The 21,765-nt window shown below is 46.7% G+C and overlaps 1 pseudogene across 1 annotated transcript; it reads left to right on the forward strand.

Moving 5' to 3' along the window:
- The first annotated feature begins 236 nt into the window (after positions 1–236).
- On the forward strand, positions 237–11,104 carry LOC309649746 (high mobility group protein B1 pseudogene; annotated as a pseudogene). Its single transcript has one exon. The product of its transcript is annotated as a high mobility group protein B1 pseudogene (transcript).
- Positions 11,105–21,765: the final 10,661 nt, after the last annotated feature.

Genomic DNA, 21,765 nt, shown 5'->3' on the forward strand with positions numbered 1-21,765 from the left:
TCTTCAGGTGTCAGCTCAGCCATTTGTCCACTTCTAACAGGACTTCCAGCTTGCTCCTGATAAAGTCTCTCTTGTTTTTAAAAGCCTCCAAAAGCCAAATCCATGCATTCTGAGTCACCTCACTTTTTTGTCTACAGGAACCCAAGAACAAGAAGACCTTCCTCTTCTTTAACTTAAATCTCTCCAAGCCCTGTTTTCCCAAAGAGCAAAGGGAATAAATAGGTGGTTACCTGCCTTTGGGGGTGGGGGTGGGGGTGGGCAGTCTTTAGCTACTGCCTAGACTATGAAAAACACAATCCGATTTATCACATCTCCCTCCAAATTCATTTCCATCAGGTTGGTTACTTGTTCTAGGTGTGTGACTTAACCTCCCAGTCTCGTGGGAGAGACAGACTTGTAAACAAATGCAGTAATAAAACAGGCCCAGGGCTATAATCTATTTCCATATTAAGTGTGATGAGAGTACAACAGAGGGAATAACCAATTCATCCTACCTTGTTCCACAGGGTTCCATGAGGAGATGACATCTGAGTCCATCTTTGAAAGATGAATATGTATGGGATCCTGAAAGATAGAGGATGTGAAAAGGGACTCCCAGGAGAGGGGAAGCACAAGTACAAAGGCACAAAGGGCATGTTTGAGGAGCAGCGGGGCTGCAGTGGTGGAAATGAAGCTTTGTAGAAAGGTGAAGTTTGGAAAGGGTCCTGGAAACCCTGTTAAGAACTTTATCTAGACAGCCATTGCAGGACATTGAGCTCCACAGAGACAGCACCAGGGCAAGCGAGAGCCAAACAGGTACTAGGTAACTCTGAGCCTCGCTGAGGAAAAATAATTGAACACGGGCAAGGATAGCCTAAGAAAATGAGAGGCAAAAATGTCGTCAGATGCATCCTTTGTGCACACTTGCTGGGAGGAACACAAGAAGAAGCACCCAGATGCTTCAGACAGCTTCTTGGGAGTTTTCTATAGACCATATCTATAAGGAGAAAGGAAAATTTGAAGACACGGCAAAGGCGGACAAGGCCCATTGTAAAAGAGACATGAAAACCTGTATCTCTTATAAAGGGGAAACAAAAAAGAAGTTCAAGGATCCCAGTGAACCCAAGAGGCTTCCTTTGGCCTTTTTCTTATTTTGTTCTGAGTTTCACTCAAAAGATCAAAGGAGAACATCTGGGTCTGTCCATTGGTGATGTTGCAAAGAACCTGGGAGAGAGGTGGAATAACACTGCAGCAGATGACAAGCAAGCAGCCTTCTAAAAGAAGGCTGAAGGGAACATATAGAAAGGATATTGCTGTCTACTGAGCTAAAGGAAAGCTGACGTAGCGAGAAAGAGTCATCAAGGCTGAAAAAAGCAAGAAAAAGAAGGACGATGAGGAAGATGAAAAGGGGGAGGAGGAGAACGATGAAGAAGATGATGATGAGTAAGTTGGTTCTCTCTAAGTTTTTTTTTTCTTGTCTATAAAGCATTTAACCCCCCTGTACACAACTCACTCCTTTTTAAGAAAAAATTGAAATGTAAGACTGTGTAAGATTTGTTTTTAAACCAGCAGTGTCTTTTTCTGTATAGTTACACTACTGCACGTGTCTCTAGCTAACCCTGTCCTGGTGGTATTTTCAATGGCTGCTAACCTTGCCTGACACAGTGTGGGGATGTAAACTGGCATGGGAATTTAAAGTAGGTTCTTGCTGGTGCACAATACAAATGAGTTATGTATGGGGATAGTAGTTTTTTCATCTTCAGTTGTCTCTGATGCAGCTTATATACGAAGTAATTGTTGTTCTGTTAACCAAATACCACTCTGTAATTGCCAAAAAAAAAAAAAGTTGCAGCAATTTTGTTGACAATCTGAATGCGTCTAAGTAAACACAGTTTTTTAAAATTAGTATTGTCCTTTTCCTAGGTCTGAAACTTTTCTTATTGAGAGGAAGCTTGTCTTTTGCCCTTGCCCATTTTGGATCACATGAACTATTACAGTGTTTATCTTTTCAATATAGTTAGCTGGTAAAAAGCTTTTGTCTACAGACCCTGCATATGATGAGGGTAATAAAAGTTGAAATGAGACCAAAAAAACTCCACAGACTACCCCCCAAAAACCAAACCAAAACAAAAACAACAGCGAAACACTTTATCTAAGGGCAATGGGAAGCCATAAATGGTTTTTAGCAGGAAACGGTTCTGGACTGATCAGATTTGTGTTTTAGACAATGATTGCTGGTAGGGTGGGAAGATTTGGGAGTGAGGACGAGTAGCAAGGAGACCAGTTGTGAAGGCAGGGAAATTATTCAAAGGATATTTAGGAGAAGTGGAGTAGGAAAGAGGCTGGAGTTTAGTATGTCTCTGGGCAGGAATATGGTAGACATTTGTGATTTTGCACGTCCTGGGTCCACATCCCTTTTTCAGGTTCAGATCCCCAATTTAGTTTCAGGGGAAAGAATCATTGCCATTGGTAAAGTTTGGTGGGAAGAGTTTCAGTGAAGGCGCTCTGCCCATCCCCAGCCAAGAGCATATTAGATGCTTTCTTCCTAGAATTCTAATCTTGAGCGTAAGGGCAGAAAGAATGGAGGCAGAGGAGTTGAATCATCCTTTTTGGGTCTCAGCTTCCTTACGCATACAGTTGATTTAAGAGTCAACCAACACTGCGTGGTAAGCAACTTTCCTTTTTTAAACATTTATTTTATTGAAGTACTGTTATTTTACAATGTTGTGTTAGTTTCCACTGTACAGCAAAGTGATTCAGTTATAAATATATATATTCTTTTCCATTACGGGTTATCACAGGATATTGAATATAGTTCCCTGTGCTATACAGTAGGACCTTGTTGTTTATCCATTCTATACGTAATAGTTTGTATCTGCTCATCCCAAATTCCCAGTCCATCCCTCACCCATACCCCTTCACCCTTGGCCATATGGTAGGTAACATTCTTATTCTACATTCTCCAGTCTTCATGCCCTGAAGGAGCCATTCACCTGCACCCACCACTCAGCTCCCCAGAGCTGCTCCGGCCTCCATCATTTCTGAGCCTGGATTCTGAGCCTTCGCTTCAAGTTGGTGAGTTGCTTCATCCTTCCAATAAATCCGCTCTCTGCTTAAGCCAGCCAGGTGCATTTCAACAGCTTTGACAACAGAACCCTATCTGGTCACGATGACATTAAGTGAGAGAAGAGGCAGTGGGTGTGGGCAGAAATAAGTTTAGTTTTAGTCGTGACAGGACTTTAGTTGGAAATACAGGGGCTGAAGATTTGGAACACATCAGTACATAGTAGGGTTCACACTGTAGCTGATGAGGCCACTAAGGGAGAATTTATTTTAAAAAAAGAAAAGAAGGAGTCCAAGAAGAGAATCTGGAGGGTGTACAAAAGAAGATAGGAAACCAGCAAAGTGACCCAAGAAGAATCAGTTAAAGGGCTGGCCAAGAAGGGGTGCAGTCCTGGCAGAAAAAGAAGTTTTTCAGAGCAAGGGAGAGGTCAGTATAGTGTAAAATACCGGCAAGAGTGTCAAGGAGGAGAATGTAAATGATTGGCGAGGAGAGCACTAGGGACGTTAGAAAGAGCAGACTGAGGGCAGGGGAGAGAAGGGTCTACCTCTCTCCCAGACTGTTGGAGGCTCAGATGATCTGGCTGTTGTGAACTGGGAGGGGGCCACCAAATAAGAAGCTTGCACTCTGATTTCCCGGGGCTTCTGGAAAGAACAGTAGTGCTTGCCTCCTGTACCATCCTCCCCTCTCACGGGCATTGACAGAAATATGCTGGCAAGTCCCTACACCCCACTGGAGCCCTCACCCACCCAGAGGGGCTGTCCTGGGGAGCTCTGTCTCAGTCACCTAGGAGCCCAGGGCCCAGCTGAGAGGCTGAAGACAACCCTGCCGTGGCCCTGGGTTCCTGCAGTGGACTCTCCTTCACAGCCCACCCTTCCACCCCGCCGTCACTGGCGTCCAAACTCATCCAACTCGTCGTCTGACATTAAAGCCCTCCGAGACCAACTCCAAACCCCCTTCCACCCCCGTCCCGCTTCTCAGAAACCAAAGTTCCCTGAACACAGCTCTCTCGAAATGGCCTACACAGTCCTGTTCCTGCACCTTTGCTCACACGGCACCCCTTCTCTCCTTTGATCTCCTGCCTACACGCACACTTCACGGTTTCCGAAGCATCTTCACATACCTGAGCCCACAACAGCCCTGAGGAGTAGGAAAGGAGGAAGTGGTATAATAATGCCTCTTTTACAAATAAGGAAACTGAGGCTGGGGGAAGTAAAGGGACTTTCCCAAGGTCACACAACTAGGAGGTGACCTGTGCAGACTTCTGGAGTCCAGTGGCTTCTAGAAGCCAGGCCCTGGAATCGTGAAGGTTAGTGCAATTGTCGCCTCCTTGCCAGCACAGGGCAGGCTGTTGGCTCCATGCAGTTTGGCTAGAGGTGTTTGGGGGGCATCATGGGTGCAGTGGTCAAGAGCTGGCCTCTGGGTCCATAAGGCTTGGGTAACTTAGCCTCTCTGGGCCTCGGTTTCCTCATCTATAAAATGAACAAAACCCATTTACATCATCGGGTCATTAAATATTTGGGAAGCATTTAGAACACTACATAGTAAATAGATTTACTTGAAAGAAAATCAGTGAACCCAGTGATTTAGGCAAGATGGCAGTTGGTTGAAAAGGACTAGACCCAATCACTCACTGTCCACAGCCTAACAGTAAAATAGCCTCCTGGTAGGGAATCTGGCAGTCACAGCAGGCTGCAGAGCAAACAAAAGAGATAACCGCTGTCAACATTTTGCCGTATTCCCTTCTCTTCTTTTTTTCTTAACTTAAACAAAATTTTTTTAATTTATTAAATTTTAATAAAACAGACCTAGAAAAGTCAGTCATTAACTTTTCAGATGAGAGTCATTCTGATGAACCATTGAGCACCTTTTGTGCATATTTAAGCACTGTTGCCCAGTTTTTATAATTTTTCAGGGTTTTTTCCCCTTCCCAATTAATATTTAGTCTATTACTTGCGCTCTTGACTACTTGTAAGAGCAAAGAGGTGGAACAACAGAAATGTTACTTACTTAAATGATGACCACTTACCAAAGTGTATGTGTGGTGTGATCCAAGTTTTATAAAAAATTAGACTAGAGAAGTTAAATACTTTTTTCATATGTTTAATTGCCGCTCGGTTATCCTCTTTGGTGAAATTTATTACCTTTTTATCCATTTTCTTCTGTCCATTTTTCTATTTATTTCTCCGCTCTTTTCTTGCTGATTTGTAAGAATTTTCTGTATATTATTTATATCAGTCTGTTGTATTGTGTATACCAGATATCTGTGTTGCAAGTAGCTTCTTTCAACCTTGGGGTTGTTTTTTCATTCTATCAACGGATCTTTCGATGATCATATGTTCTAAATTTTAACATAAATTACTACAGCAGATATTTTTCTCTCAAAAAAAAAAATTAGTTATATCTCTGCAGGGATCCATGGAAAGGTGTGACCAGTAGTTGTCTCAGGGAGGGTAGGATTGTGGGTGTTGTGTTTTGTTCTTCTGTGGCTTATGTCTTCCTTTGTCTCGTCTGTAAATTTTTCTGTAATGGATATGTATAGCTGTTTTCATAAGAAAAATAGAAATAAGAACAATAATGATAAACAATAGCTAACCTTAAACCCTTACCATATGCCAGTGTATTAAATGCTTGATATGAATTCCCTTAATGGGTGCAACAACATAATGTAGACACTATTATCCACTTTCTAAAATAAACTTTTTATTTCAGAATAGATGTAAAGAAAAGTTGCAAAGATGTGCATAAACTCCCCAGATAGCTCACACCCAGTCTCCCCTACTGTTAACATCTTACGTCACATGAATATCGTGTATTTGTCACAACTAATGAACGAATATTGATCAATAATATTAACTAAATAAAGTCCATCCATACTTTATTCAGATTTCCTTAGTTTTTACCTAATGTCCTTTTTCTGCTCCAGAATCCCATCCAGGATATCACATTACATTTAGTCATCATCCCTCCTTAGGCTCCTCTTGGCTGTGATGGTTTCTCCAGCTTTCCTTGTTTTTGAAGACCTTGACAGCTTTAAGGAGTGCTGGTCAGGTATTTGTAGACTGTCCCTTGATCAGGGTTTGTCTCATCTGTTTCTCAGGATTGAAGGAATCTCAGGATTCCTTCCTTTGGGGGAGGAAAGCCGCAGCTGTGAAGCGCCCTTCTCATCACATCCTATCAAAGGGACGTGTTATCAAGATGACTTATCACTAATGATATTGACCTCGATCACTTAGCTGAGGTAGTGTTTGCCAGGTTTCGACTAGACTAAACGTTCTCCACTCTCTTTTCACACTGCAGTTGTCGGGAAGAAGTCACTGAGCGCGGCCCTCACTTCAGGAACGGGGAGTTCTGCTCTCCTCCTGGAGGGAGGAGTATTTACGTAAATTATTTGACATTCTTCACAGTAGATTTATCTATTCTCCTCAAATTTATTTATTTTTTCAATCATTTATTTATATTAGTATAACCTCATGGATATTCATTTTGTACTTTGGGTTATAGTCTAATACTGTGTTATTTATTTTGTCACATTTTTGCAGTTTTGACCATTGGGAGCTCTTTCAGCTGGCTCCTGTGTCCCTTTGATATCCCATCATTAACATCCACCTTTCACAGATGAAAAAAATAAAATTGAGAGAAGATGAATTACAGCATTAAGAGTCACACTGCTGGTGAATGGGGTCTCTTTCTAACTTCTGGGCAGCAAGTATGACCATTAGACACCATTGTCTCCTCTAAACAAACACACACACACACACACACACACACACACACATGTTTTAAGAAATTTTGGAGTTTGGATCATTTTGCCCTACTTGCAAAACTTTTCTAATTTCTATTAATCCATAATCTTTGCTATGGTTTCCTTTTCATGCCTGTGTGTGTGTGTGTGTGTGTGTGTGTGTGTGTGTGTGTTTATGTGTGTGTGTGTGTGAACATCTAGTTTGTTCCCACAGATCCTTGTGGTTATATATTAATTCTGTTTCAATAAATAAATACTTTATTGTTGGGCATTTCAGTTATTCCAAATTTTTGCTAATATATACAACACAGAGAAGAAATACTTAGCTATAAGAAATTAGAAATTAAAAAGTAGATTTAAAACGCCTTGAAAAGATGGACAGAAATGCTTAAAGACATCTAAAGGTTACAAAACCACTTCGCAAGCAACTGAAAATTCAAAGACTTTCAAAACACTGGCTTTGGATATGTGTTCATCGTTTCCAAGGCCATCCTGCTGATCAGCCTGTTTTGGGCCAACTACAAGGAGCCCATCTACCAGCCCCTCTTTCCCGGATAACCTCCTACAGCACATGTGTCCTGGGTGCCCTTCCAGACTCCTGTACAGCTCCTGCCCCCTCGGTCTGAGAGCTGCAGGGAAGGGCATCCTCGGAAGAAGACGTCACTGGCAGCCCAGCACCATGATGCCGGCCACTCCCCCTCCTTCCTCCCGGATGCCCTGTGATCGCGGCCAGATGGGTGGTTTGCACCCTTATAGGTTACACCCTCCACCCTCTCCGCCCACAGTTACCCTCCCCGCACCTGCCACCACCTGGGTCACCCCTATATCTGCACACACCCTCCCATAACAACCCTGTGAAGGAGACAAGCACAGGAAACTGTGCCCAGAGGAGGGCCTGAGGAAACCGAGGCACAGAGGTTAAGTGAGTAAGTCAGAAGCAGAGTCAGGCAGAGCTAGAACCCAAGCGTCTCCCTCAAAATCCAGGGCTCCTTCCTACTCCTTTGCTGCAGGGGGTCTCTGCTCTGGAAACTCTTCTGTGATGGGACATACTGACCCGAGACCTTGCCTGTCTCTCCCTGTGCTTGGCGTGGTGTCTGGGCACCTCTTCAAGGGCAGTTGTCTCCTTGCTTCTGCCAACAGAAGAGGATGCAACGGAGAGCTGAGGGGTCCCCAGCCTCTCCCCTCTGACAACAGCATCAAGGCCAGGACCAAAGTAGGTAGGAGGAAACACAAGTGCCAGGGCTGACACCCTGGGGTGCACCCGGGTGCAGCCCCGGATAACCTAGACCAGGGTTTCTCAGCCTTGGCACTATTGACATATGGGGCCAAATAATTCTTTGTTTCAGGGGCTGCCCTGTGATTGTGGGACATTCAGCAGCATCCTGGCCTCTACCCACTAGGTGCCTGTCACATCCCTACTCCAGGTTATGAAGACTCAAAATGTCTCCAAACATTGCCAGATGTCCCTTGGGGGGGGGTCAAAAATCACCCCCATTTAGAAACACTGGCCTAAACAGACAACCACTGGGTCTTCAGGACAGTGTCTGCCTTGATTGCATTTTTTCCAGAAGTATAATTTATTCAATATGTAACCAACTGTGACTTGATTTGTATACATTTCAAGAACTTTTTGCATCATTAAATAACAAATTTTTTATCAAGCACCATGTTCTGATTTGGGGGTTTTAAAATATGGTCTCCGTGGCATGTTCTCAAAGAGAGGACAGACCTGAACTCCTGTCCTCGGCCAAAGGTCCGGATCCTGGGGAGGAACCCAGCCAGATTTGGGAGGGGGTGGAGCTGCTGACCCAAGGTCCTGGGTCATCTCTGGCTGTGACACAAACCCTTTCTGAAGGCTGTGTCCGCACCGCCACCACACAGCCTCGTGGTGAGCGGGCTTTGCCCATGAAAGCAGGATGGCTGCCTGCAGAATAGTCAGAGCTCACGGCAATGGTGACCTCATCTCCCTGTGGCCTGAGTGAGCACAGGACAGAATTTACTCCTCCCAACCTCACATCCATCTTCCAACCATCAGCAGCGTGGGTAATGTGTTTCCTAGGTTAGCACTGAGTTCTCAGGCCACAGGAGCAGAAACACTGTCTCATCAAAGGACCAATATGTTTGGCCCACGTTGCAGACCCTTTCAATAAAACCTTTGACCTTCTGAAAGATGGTGGGATTGGGGGAGGGGGGTGTCTGTTTTTTGTTTTTCCCAGGATGGACCGAGTCAACTGGAGAGGGTCACTTCTGGCAGACGGGCCGAGGTCTGGGACTGGAGGGAGAGGAGACGCTGTTGAACTTGGACTCATTGGCCAGAGGCAGGGTGGGCAGGTGACCCTCCCTTCCAGTTCAAAGTCATCTCATTTGGCTTTGTACAGTATTCCCACCTATGCCTGAGATGGAGATCCTGTCAAGCACTTTCTCTAAACTTACCTGATCTGAAGATTTACCTGGGGCACTTATTAAAACTAAAGGTTCATAGGCCCTTTCATCGATTCTGACTCAGTAGGTCAGGGACTGAGCCCAGATGTTTTTAGTACCTATAACAAACACCTCAGGCAAGTTGGGCAACACAGAGGAGGCAAATTCCTATACTTTCCCCTTGGCGTGTTATTTTCATCTAGCTCCTTTCTCTTTGAGAACTTGGCAAGTTCTGTTACAGCCCTGGGTCTCCTGAGGGTGGAACTTACCTTATCCATCTCCAGGGTCAATCAGATACCTGCAGTGATGGATGTTCAGTACATTTTTGTGGACTAAATAAGTTCTCAAATAGGCCTCTCCCCATGCAAGTCACATGTCCTATTTTTCTTGGAGTAGAGGATGCAGTATTTAGGATCCAAAGCTTTATAGAATTTTCTTTTTAATCTACTGTAGTGAGATATAGTTTACATACAATAAAGTGTACTAAAATATCAGTTGGATGAGTTCTGACAAGTGTGTGCTACATCGGTATAACCACAACCACAAGATACAGAATATTTCCATCAACCCCAAGAGTCCCCTCCTGTCCCTTTGCAGTCAGTCCCCCCTGGGCCCCGGCTCCAGACAACTTCTCTTCTTCCTGTCACTATAGATTAGTTTGCATTCTCTAGAATTACATGTAAACAGAATCGTACAGTATGTATTCTTTTGCATCTGGCTTCTTTCATTCAGCGTAATGATTTGAGATTCATCCATACTGGTGGGTAAATCAGTCCTTTATATTGGTGAGTCGTATTCCATTATATGGATATGACCCCAGTTTGTTTATTCAGTCACCTGTTGATGGGCATTTAGATTGTTTCCAGATTTGGCTGTTGTAAAGAAAACCTCTATAAACATTCGTGTACAAGTCTTTGTGTGGACATATGTTTTCATTTCTCATGGAATTTTCTAGGACTGGGGTAGAGGTAGCCAGGAGTAGGGGCATCAGAAAAAGCCCTCCCTCATCTATTAAGTCAATAAACATTTATTAGGAAGACGATGTGCCAAGCCTGGACTACAGGCTAAGAAAGCCAGGACAAAGAGGGCTCTCATGACCTTTCATTGTGGTCAGCATCGTGGCAGAAATGCCCTCTGCGGAAGGGGCCAGCCCAGCCAAGGAGACCCAAGAGGGCCTCAAAAATCTTCAGACCACATTCCGCTAAGAAGGCTTAATTTCGAATGCAGGTGTGTGAGGGAACATTTTTAATGGCTCAGAGGGAAAGACTCCTTAACTAAATTATCACATTTTTTTCCACTTAAAACACCAAGGTAAATTTCCCTAAATGGAAGTTTCCACTGGGAAGAGAAAGAAATGTGGACAGACCCTTCTGGGAAAAGTGAGCCTGGGTAAGTTTTCTGGACAATCAGAAAGAAAAGTATATTAGTATATCACAAACTGGGTGGCTTAAACAAAAGACATTGATTCTCTCACGGTTCTGCAGACCAGTTTGGAATCACGGTGCCTGTGGAGCCTCACTCCCTCTGGAGGTTCTAAGGGATAATCCTTCCTCCTTCCAGCTTCTGGTGGCTCCATGAATTCTTTGGCTTGTGGCAACATCTAAACCCTGCCTCAGTTTTCACATGACTTTCTTCCTTGTGTCCTTTTTATTGTAAGGACATGAGTCCAGTAGATTAGTGTCCACCCTAAATCCAGGGTGATATCACCTTGAGATCCTGAACCAATTACATCTGTAGAGATCCTATCCAAGTAAGGTCACGTTCACAGGTAGTGGGGGATAAGGATTAGCTATATCTCTCTCAGGGTGGGCGGGGGAGGGGACACAATTCAACCCACCGCAGAAGAAAAACTACCAAGAGTTTAAAAAACTCTGGCCCAGAAACTAAATAAAATAAAAATAATAAAAGTCAATATTATTTAGAGTTTCCTATGTGCTAAGATCTGTCCTAAACACTAGACATAAATTATCCCATTTAAACTCCTTGGCAGTTCTGAGGCAGGCGAGATCACTCGCTGCAATTTGATGAAGGAGGAAACCACATGTGGTACCAGGTGCTTCATTAACATGTTCACGGTCGCACAGCCTACAGATAAGCGGCCCAGGCCCAGAGCCACTGCATCACTTTATCTGCAGCAGGTGTTGAGGAGAAGTGCGTCGCAGTGCAGACTCTGCCCCTAAGGTTCTTGGAGGTCTTGGACATCTTTCTCCTTTCAGGGCTTGGGGGAGTTGGGTGTAAGGGGTGGGAGCGACTTCTCAGAGCCTAGACCTTGGGAAGTGAGCAGAGGTGATGGGTGACTCTACTGCCGGCTGGCTCTGTCCACGACTTCTTTTAACCCTTGAGCCTGGGGGCCACCGTTGAGGCAGAAGGGCCAGACAGAAACCAACACAGAATCTTGGGAATAGAAGTTGAGGCAACGTCAATTTTGAAACATGCATCTTAAGAGTAGGGGAGGGCTACCCTGGTGGCGCAGTGGTTGAGAATCTGCCTGCCAATGCAGGGCACACGGGTTCGAGCCCTGGTGTGGGAAGATCCCACATGCCGCGGAGCAGCTAGGCCCGTGAACCACAATTACTGAGCCTGCATGTCTGGAGCCTGTGCTCCACAACGGGAGAGGCCGCGATAGTGAGAGGCCGGGGCACCGCGATGAAGAGTGGCCCCCGCTTGCCACAACTGGAGAAAGCCTTCACACAGAAACGAAGACCCAACACAGCCATAAATAAATAAATTAAAAAAAAAAAATAACCCAGCTTTAAAAAAAAAAAAAAAAAAAAGAGTCGGGCAGGAGGCCCAGCATCCAAGAGGCGGCAAGAATGAGGGCGCTCAGGGGGAGGCCGGCTTGCAGCTGGGGGCTGCCTTGCGAGTCCCAGCCACCTGGGGAAGAGGTTTGCCCTGCCCGGGAGCCAGGATGGGCTGGGGACCCACCTTCTTGGCCTGGTATCTAGGAATGGGCTGTGGAAAGTAAAATTCTGACAGCACCGCAAATGACCAGCTAAGAGGCAAAGAGGAAGCAGTGGATAAAGGGGTCCTCTCCCGGTTCAGCCAGTCCTCCTTCCTCCCACTTGAAGGATTTATTCTCTTCTCCCCATTCTTCCTTAATTAATCTACTTTCTTCAGGTAATCAATGATCTACCCATCACCCAGATCAACCTAGGAAAAGCTGAGGCCAGTAACTGACCAACGCCAGCTCCAGTGTGGAGTTGAGCAGTTTAGAAAAGCAGTCAGCACACATTCATTATTAGGCATATTAATATAAAAGTCAAAGAGTTCCAGAATCTGAAACTCTTTGGGCATAGCCCAGCCGTCACCCTCCAGGTGATTCTGATGCAAGTTTGAAAACAACTGCCCTGCATCATCCTACCCCCTCAAAGATTCAGGCAGGCCAAAGTCATCTCATTTTCTTTTATAATAGGGTGCCCAGACTGGCAGATGAAGGAAATAGCCTCTCTCTGGAGTTTAGTAAAGCCTTTGAAAACTTTGAGGACAATGTGGGAAAATGTGGAGAAGACCAGTGAGGAAGGAGGCTGGATACAGCACGACAGTGTGTTGTCATTCCAGACGCACAAGTAGGACCAATGGCAGTTGGACAGTCACACCCAAAGAGTGTTAGTTAACAGGTTAGTTACAAATCTGGCAGGAGGTCTCTACTGAGGAGCCACAGGATTCTGCCCAGTTTGACCTTTTTAATCAACACTGTGGAAGATGGCATAGCATCAGCTCGGTAGGTGGCACAAACTGGGGGAGATGGCAAATACACTGGATAACAGAATGAGGACCAAACATGATTTTGACCAATCAGAAAAAGATATAAATATAAAATCCAGCACAAAGTCGCCATGTATGGTTGCGTAGGCTGTTGACTACCCAAGGGCATCTTCCGAGCTGAGGAACTAAATGGGGGCTGAAATTCAGCCAGCTCTCCACTCAATTCCACCCAAAAGAAGAGGACCCTTTTAAAAATTCACATCGAAGGTATTTTATGAATTTGTAGCAATGCTGGCTTATCATTTTTTCTACTGGGGTAAATATATATATATATAACATAAAATTTGCCATTTTAATCATTTAAAAATGTTAAATTGTGGTACAATATACATAAGAGTTACCATTTTAATTATTTTTAAGTGTACAGTTCAGTGGCATTAAGTATATTCACATTGTTTTGCAACCATCAGCAATATCTATTTCCAAAATATTTTCATCACCTTAAACAGAAACTCTGTACCCATTGAGCAACAACTTCTGATTCGCCCCTCCCACAGGCCCTGGTAACATCTGATCTACTTTGTCTCTATGAATTTGCCTATTTTAGATATTCCATACAAGTGGAATCATACAATATTTGTCTCTTTGTGTCTAGCTTATTTCACTTAGTGTGATGCCTTCAGGTTTTATCCATGTTGTAGCATGTATTGGAGCTTCATTCCTTTTATGGCTGTATAATATTCTATTGTATGTATATATAGGCATACCTTGGAGATATTTTGGGTTTGGTTTCAGAGCACCACAATAAAGAAAATATCTCAATAAAGCAAGTCACACGAATTTTTTGGTTTCCCAGTGCATAGAAAAGCTATGTTTTCACTATAGTGTAGTCTATTAAGTATGCAATAGCATTATATCTTAAAAAACAATGTACATAACTGAATTAAAAAATACTTTAATGCCCAGAAAGTCTAGCCATTATCTGAGCCTTCAGTGAGTAATAATCTTTTTCCAAGAGTAACATCAAAAAATCACTGATCACACATCACCATACAAGTATAATAATAATGAAGTTTGGGCTTCCCTGGTGGCACAGTGGTTAAGAATCCGCTTGCCAATGCAGGGGACACGGGTTCGACCCCTGGTCTGGGAAGATCCCACATGCCGCAGAGCAACCAAGCCCGGGCGCCACAACTACTGAGCCTGGGCTCTAGAGGCCGTGCACCACAACTACTGAGCCCGTGCGCCTAGATCCCATGCTCTGCAACAAGAGAAGCCACAGCAATGAGAAGCCCACGTGCTGCAACAAACAGTAGTCCCCGCTCGCCGCAACCGGAGAAAAGCCCATGCGCAGCAACAAAGACCCAATGCAGCCAAAAAAAATAATAATAAATTTATTTTTAAAAATAAATAATCAAGTTTGAAATATTGTGAGAATTACCAAAATATGAGGCAGAGACAGGAAGTGAGCAAATGCTGTTGGAAAAATGGCACCAATAGACTTGCTTGTTGCAAGGTTTCCACAAACCTTCAGTCTGTAAAAAAATGCAACATCTGCAAAGTGAATAAAGTGAAGCACAATAAAACAAAGTATGCCTATACCATACTTGATCCACTCATCTGTTGATGGACATATGGGTTGTATCTACCTTTGAACTGTTGTGAATAATGCTGTAATAAACACTGGTGTACAAGTGTTGGTTTGTGTCCCTGTTTTCAGTTCTTAAGGGTATATACATAGGAGTGGAATTGCTTGATCATACAGTAATTCTATGTTTAGATTTTTGAGGCACTGCCAAACTTGTCCACAGTGGCTGCACCATGTTAGATTCCCAAAAAGATGGACAAGAGTTCCAATTTCTCCACATCCTTGCCAACACTTGTTTTTTATTTTAATTTAAAAAAAAATTCTAGCCAGCCTTGCTGGTGTGAAGTGGTATCTAATGGTGATTTTGATTTGCCTTTCCTTAATGACTAGTAATGTTGAATATCTTTTTAATGTGCTTATTGATTATTTGTATATCTTCTTTGGAGAAATGTCTATTCAAGGTCTTTTGACCATTTTTTAATTGGGGTGTTTGTCTCTTTCTTGTTGAGTTGTAGGAGTTCTTTATATATTCTGGATATTAAATCCTCATCAGATAAATGATTTGCAAATATTTTTTCTATTCTGTTTGTTGTCTTTTCACTCTCTTGATAGTGTCTTTTGTTGTACAAAAGTATTTAATCTTGTGAAGTCCAATTTATCTATTTTTTTCTTTTGTCACTTGTGCATTTGGTATCATATTTAAGAGACCATTGCCAAACCTAACATCGTAAAAATTTTCCCTTATGATTTCTTCTACAAGTTTTATAGTTTTAGCTCTTAAACGTAGGTCTTTTTTTGAGTTTATATATGATATAAAGTAGGAGTCTAACTTCATTCTTTTGCATGTGGATATCCACTTTTCCGAGCACTGTTTTTTGAAAAGATTCTCTTTTCCCCATTGAATGGTCTTGGCACCTTTGTGGAAAGTCAGTTGACCATAAATTTGAGGGTTTATTTCTCGGCTCTCAATTCTGTTCCTTTAGTCTATATATCTATCCTAATGTCAATACCACACTGTTTTGATTACTGTAGATTTGTACTATGTTTTGAAATTGGGAAATGTGAGCCCTCCAACTTTCTTCTTCTTTTTAAGGTTTTTTTTGGCTATTTAGGATTCCTTGATATAGAATTCCTTGATATTCTATATGAATTTTAGGATGGGTTTTTCCACACACTGTTGACCCATCGTTTTTGATTAAAAAAAATCGGTGTCATGTGTCCACAGTGGGGAGGGGATCTGGCATAGAACCAACTTGAGCCAATACTGCTCTGTGGCTGCCAAAGAACAAGTGATGTTGGGCTATATTTATTTAAACCCGTGCAGGAGGAGAGAGGGCCCTGTCTCCTGTGCTCTACCCACTGAGGCCCACATTTTTCTAGAGGGTTCTTGAGACCATAGATGATGTTTCCAGAGACAGGATAATATATATAGTGAATAAACTCAGTTGAGGAAACTTGGGATATGACTGGGTGGAGTTAGAGGAAGGGGGTGCATGGTAACTTTCAAATATTTGGATGGCTCCACCCTCTACCCAAACTTTCTCTCTCCTCTTCCACCTATAAAACAAAAGCTCCCCCTACAGATGAATGAAGACAAACAAATGATCAGGAGCCAGCCAAAGCTGCCCTGTTTCTAACCATTGATGTGGTTTTTAACTACTAGACCAGTTCAAATCTCTAACAAGCTGCCTACCTTGGGAGGGGGTGAGTTCCCTGGGATGAGCAGTGTCCAAACAGAGGCCAGGTGATGGGTTACTGATTCAGTGCGGCAACAGGAGTCAATGACCCCAGAGACTCTTTCAATCATGGAGCAGAGCTTGTAAAAGATCTTGTCTGAGAGTGTGGCCCCCTTCTCCTCCCAGGGCATCCTCTCTGTGACAGCTGCTGCAAAGTGTGCTGGGAATGATGTAGCTGCCAACAGGAATCTACTTCTTCAAGTGATGTTTCAATATCACTTTAAAAGGAGGCAGGGTGATGTTCTGGGAAGAGCAGACAGACATAGGTTTGAATCCCAGCTGGGTCTCTAGCTATATAGCCTTGACAAGTTACCTAATCTCTGCAAGCCTCAGTTTCCTAATCTGTACAATGGGAAAATTATACCAACTATAGCTGACCATATGCAATCTGTCGGCCCCCAGCCAGTTCTGGGGACACCAACCCCCACAGCTCTGTCCCATCCTCTTGCTGCAGGGGTGGGCATGTGACCTGGCCTGGCCAATTATGGTTGCCTTCCCCCTGTCCACTGAGTAGATATGGAACCCTCATAGGAGCCAGTCAGAGTCTCCCCAAGTGGTCTGCTCTACACACAGAGAGCAGGCCTCTCTCTTCCTCTGGGATTGAGTGATCTAAAGGCCATCTGGGCCTCAGCTACCTTGGGCATCTTTCCTGCTCTGTGGGGAGAATGTGCCTGAGAGTAGAGCCAATACAGAGGGGAGTCAGATTAAGAGCTGGAGCTAATGAGAGACAGCCCAGACTAATCTGACTCCCTGGACCCAGCTATGCCTAAAGTCCACTCCTATTTTTATCAATTATGTGAGCAATAAATTCCGGTTTTGGCTTAAGCTAATTTGAGTTGGGCTTCTGTCAGTAGGAACCCAAAGAGTCCTGACCAGTATATCTTTCTGCAGGGCAGTTGTGTGGATTCAAAGAAATATTGCCAAGTACCTGGCACTTAGGCAGGCATTTTGTGAGAGCCCAGCAAGCATGGTTTTCTGGTGTAACCATAATGGACAACAGTGGAACAGGGTGTTTGTTCAGGTGTTTGAGACAAGCGAGTATGTGATCCCCGCTGTGCCAATCAGCGTTTCCCTGGGTTGTTCTGAGGGGTGCAGTGGGGCAATTTCCTCTCCCCTTGGGCCACGAAGCTGGATTTCTGTAACCACAGCTGCCCGCAGCCAAGCTCCCTGTCCCTTGAAGAAGCCCACATGTGGTGGGAGAGAATGACACCAACCCCCAAAGAGAAGAAATAAGAGAGCAGGTCAGGAGTGAAAGAGCTGGGGACACGTGTGCCCAGCCGCCAGAGTTCTGAAGGCGGGCTGCCCCCTCCCCTGCCCTTCCAGGTACCACAGGAGCCAACAAACTGCTTTTTTCCTTCAGCCTGAGCTGGATTTCCATCCCTTGCCAGTGAAGGATTCCTGACCAACGTGCCCAGAGGCCAGCTGAGGTGAGGCCATAAAAGACCCACTGGGTCAGCTCTGCCGCTGGGACAGTCCGTCCCTGGCTCCCGGCGTGGGAAAGGCCAGCATCCTTTCCTGTCAAGCAGCGCTCACATCTCATGTCCCCCCTGGAGGGGACAGATAGGGCCGATGCAGGACACTGAGGTCACAGTTGAACGCCCTCCCCAGCTGCCACCTTTCAAACCCTTTGACTAAACTGTTGCCTTGTCTGTAAACTGTGTCCTATCCAGTAGGCAGGCCTGTTGTAATGACTGCACAGCGTCTCGTCTAGTTTAAGGAGTAGGTTGGGTTCCCCTTTGCCCCTGGTGGGCGACGGTGAGAGCATGAGTGGTCTGGGCTGAGCCCCCATGACAAGTTTGACGGGTGGAGAAACGGGCAGGCGGGGGCCTCGGCGATCCTCGGCGCGCCCTCACCCCCAGGCCTCACCGTGTTCTGCCCTGTGTGCCCAGCAGAGTGCCTCCACCTCTTCATTCATGTGGTCCCAAAGTGGTGAGAACCAGGGACAGCAGATCCCTCTGGGCCTGGCTCGTTCAGGTTTCTGAACAGGTGAGGATTCTCACTCAAATCCCTCCTACTTCAGGGGACAGACGGATGAGCTCTGGGGAGGAGGGGGCACCTGATCCAAGGAGTAGACCCATGACCTAAAAGGAAGGATCCCAAGCTCCACGTTCTGCTTCCCTGGGCTGGTCCTTCACTTTTTCCCACTTGTGGAACCTGCGCTGGGCTCTCTGGACCTCAGTTTTCCTGCCCGTCATTGGGGGAGAAGGGAAGTTAGCCCTCAGCCCAGGCAGGGGGCCTGATGGAGGCACAGGAGGAAGTGATGGGGGAGGGGACTTCTGAGCCTCTGAAATGATGCCCTGGGACCCAGACCAGAGTCTGCTCCCCAGGTGCTGATGGAAGCTGCCAGCATGGCACCTGGAAGAGGGAGCACTAACCCTCACCCTCACCCTCACCCTCACCCAGTCTGGCCCCGGGGGAGGGAGTCCTGGGAAGGGTAAGTTTCCACCAGTGAGCTAGGAAAGTGGGGATGACTTGGAAAACAGGGTGCTGTCCAGAAACATGGGGGACTGGGCAGCCCTGGGCATTCAGGAGGTCAACGTGCAGGGCCGGGGAGGCATCCTGAGGACAAGCCACACCAATGCCACACACCAGCCTGAAGCTCAGGCTCAGCCAGCAGCAGGGCCCAGCCTCGATGTGAGGAAAGGCAAGTTCTGCGTGCAGCTCAGCTGCTCTCGTGAAGATGCCCTGTGGGAGCAGAGTGGGGGGAAATAGGGACCACCGTGGGAGGCATTGAAGGGAGCACTATCGGAGGCAGAGATGCGTCAAACATAGTCTACTCCCAGGCCCTCCAGGGAGGAGAGTTGTTGATGGTAACACACATTGTCTCCTTAAACCTCAGGAGAGGTTGGGAGATGGTGGTGGGGAGTGGGGGGGGGGGGGAACAACTTACTCCCATTTCCCAGGTGAGGAAACCAGAGATATGGAGCCATTTGCCTAAGGTGACCCAGCTGAGAGGTAGCAGAGCCAGGCGGAAGTCAGGTCCATCTGCCAGTGCAAGTTCTTCCTACGTGGCCCTGCTGGAAACCCGAGCTGGGGGAAGAATGGAAAACTGCCCGCAGCAGGGCACCCAGCCCCATCGCGGGTTCTGGCTCCACTGATTACATCCGAGGTGGTGATGGAGGAGGAGATGGGGTGTGGTGGGGTGAGGAGGGCATGACCCTCAGAGAGGCTAGACCGGTCCCCGGCCCTGCTCCCACCATTGTGGCCAGACAAGCTGCAGGTTTTGGATTTGGGGCTCCAAGTAGGCCCTCTAAGGAGCCAGTTCCTCTCTCCCCAGGTCTCCCAGCCACCTCCACCCTCTGGGACCTGCCTTCCTCTCGGAGCGGCTTGTCCTAAGCAGAGGCCCCCTCCCCCCTCCCCCAAAACCCAGCCCCTGGGCCTTTGAAATGTTTTCCCATCTTTCAGGTCACCTCTCTACTTTATTTATTTATTTGTTTATTTTTGGCTGTGTTGGGTCTTCGTTTCGTGCGAGGGCTTTCTCTAGTTGCGGCAAGCGGGGGCCACTCTTCATCGCGGTGCTGGGGCCACTCTTCATCGTGGTGCGCAGGCCTTTCACTATCGCGGCCTCTCTCGTTGCAGGGCACAGGCTCCAGACGCGCAGGCTCAGTAGTTGTGGCTCACGGGCCCAGTTGCTCCGCGGCATGTGGGATCTTCCCAGACAAGGGCTCAAATCCGTGTCCCCTGCATTAGCAGGCAGATTCTCAACCACTGCACCACCAGGGAAGCCCCAGGTCACCTCTCTATGAAGTCCTCCTCATCTTCTGGCAACGTTCCCGTATGTTCATTAAGCATCTGCCCTGCGCCAGAAGCCTGAACCCAGCCAACATTCTGACTGGATGAGCCGGTGCCAGGAGAAAGGGACATACCAGGATTGAGGGAGCCCGGACTGGAGGGAGGAGGAGACAGATAAGTCACGGCGAAGGAAAGGACTTCTGACCTGAGACTTGGAAAATAACGGTGCATTTAGAGAAGCAGGAGAGGAGGGACAGAGGGCCATTCCACGCAGACAGGAAGTGGGGTTTCCCTGTCGTGGAAGATGAACCGCCCAAAGCTCTTTCTTCCTACCTCCCTGTGGACCTGCCATCTTGTCTGTTGGCAACCTGAGAGAGGGGACCAGGCCATGCTTCCTTGGGACCCCTCAGAGCCCTGAGAGCAAGAAGGACAAACGGAGGTCACGTTCGTCTCCTCCTCCTGGGTCAGCTGGTCCCACATCCTACGTGAGCATGGGCCACAGGCTTCAGAACACTTGCTGGTTCCCCCAGCTCTGTGTGACCATCAGGGTGGCCCCATTTCCTCTCGCCCTTTGCAGGATAAATAGACGAGTCTATTTCAGAGATGAGGACACTTGGGGCTCAAGGGGTCAAAGCCACAGAGCTAGAGGTGCAGCTGGGATTTGAACTCAGGTCTCTCTGGCTGCACAGAGTCTTTGCTCTTACTTCCCTCAGTGTCATTGCCTGGCAGCGGGACTAGCCAGAAATTAGGATGGAGGCACAGAGAGCAGGCCTGGATCCCCCCAGAGGCAGCAGCCAGCAGGCTGGGAACTCCTGACCTGAAACAGGCCTGCAGCAGTGGGCGCAGCGGCTCCAGGCCCCAGACTCCAAGCCTGGATGACTCCAGATCCCCACCTAGTGGTAGCAGGGAGCTACTGCCATACCACCCAGGCAGCTCAATGAGACACAGATCTAGCCAGGTCACCAGTAACCCATCCTCCAGCAACAAACACCCTCTCCCTCGGCCTAGGTTCTTAGAGAGAGGAGGTCCCATCAGCTGGCGCTGGGGTCCATTGCCCTCATGATTTCTCTGTAGCGACCCAGTCGCATGTCGGAGCTCTGTGCTCGGCCGCAGACACTCTATCACACAGGCCCCTCTGGCCACACCTAGCCTAAACATCCAGGTCTAGGCCAGATTCCCCAGGCTCAGGGACTTGGCAGCCTGTCACGCCAGACAGCAGGATCTCACTGGCCTGCACTGGCCTCCAGGGTAGAAGGGGTCACCCAGCTCTGGTGGGCTCAACCCTGGCTGCTGCCCAGACCAGAAGAGAATATGCCCTGTCCCCAGATGGCCCCCAGGCCCCCATCCTCAGGCTCCTCCAAAGGGGCAAGGCCTCCTCAGGAGGGGCAGGAGACCAGCGTTCACTGTGCCAGGCACTGTTCTAAACAGCACCTCAGTTAATCCTCGAACAACCCCATGAGCTCGATACTATTATCTCCATTTTGAAGAAGTGATGGGGGAGGGGTAAACTAATTTGCCCAAGTCACACATTCATTGAATACTAAGTATAAAACAATGTGCGTGGGCACCACACTCAGAAGGGAGAAGGCCAAGGGGAAGCTTCCTGGAGAAGGAAGTGATTCCAGGCAGAGGGCAGAGCCATGGGTGTGAGAAGTCCCTGAGGCAAGGTCAGAAAGGTTAACCTAGACCTGGGCAGGTGGACAGCGGAGCGGGAGGTGGGCGGGGCAGGGGGGGTAGGCAGGACTCATACAAGCCCCACTGCCAGGCTAAGGAGTCTGGACTTGACCCCAAGAACACA

Source organism: Balaenoptera physalus, assembly GCF_965194825.1.
Source record: "Balaenoptera physalus genome assembly, chromosome: 20".
Lineage (NCBI taxonomy): Eukaryota > Metazoa > Chordata > Mammalia > Artiodactyla > Balaenopteridae > Balaenoptera > Balaenoptera physalus.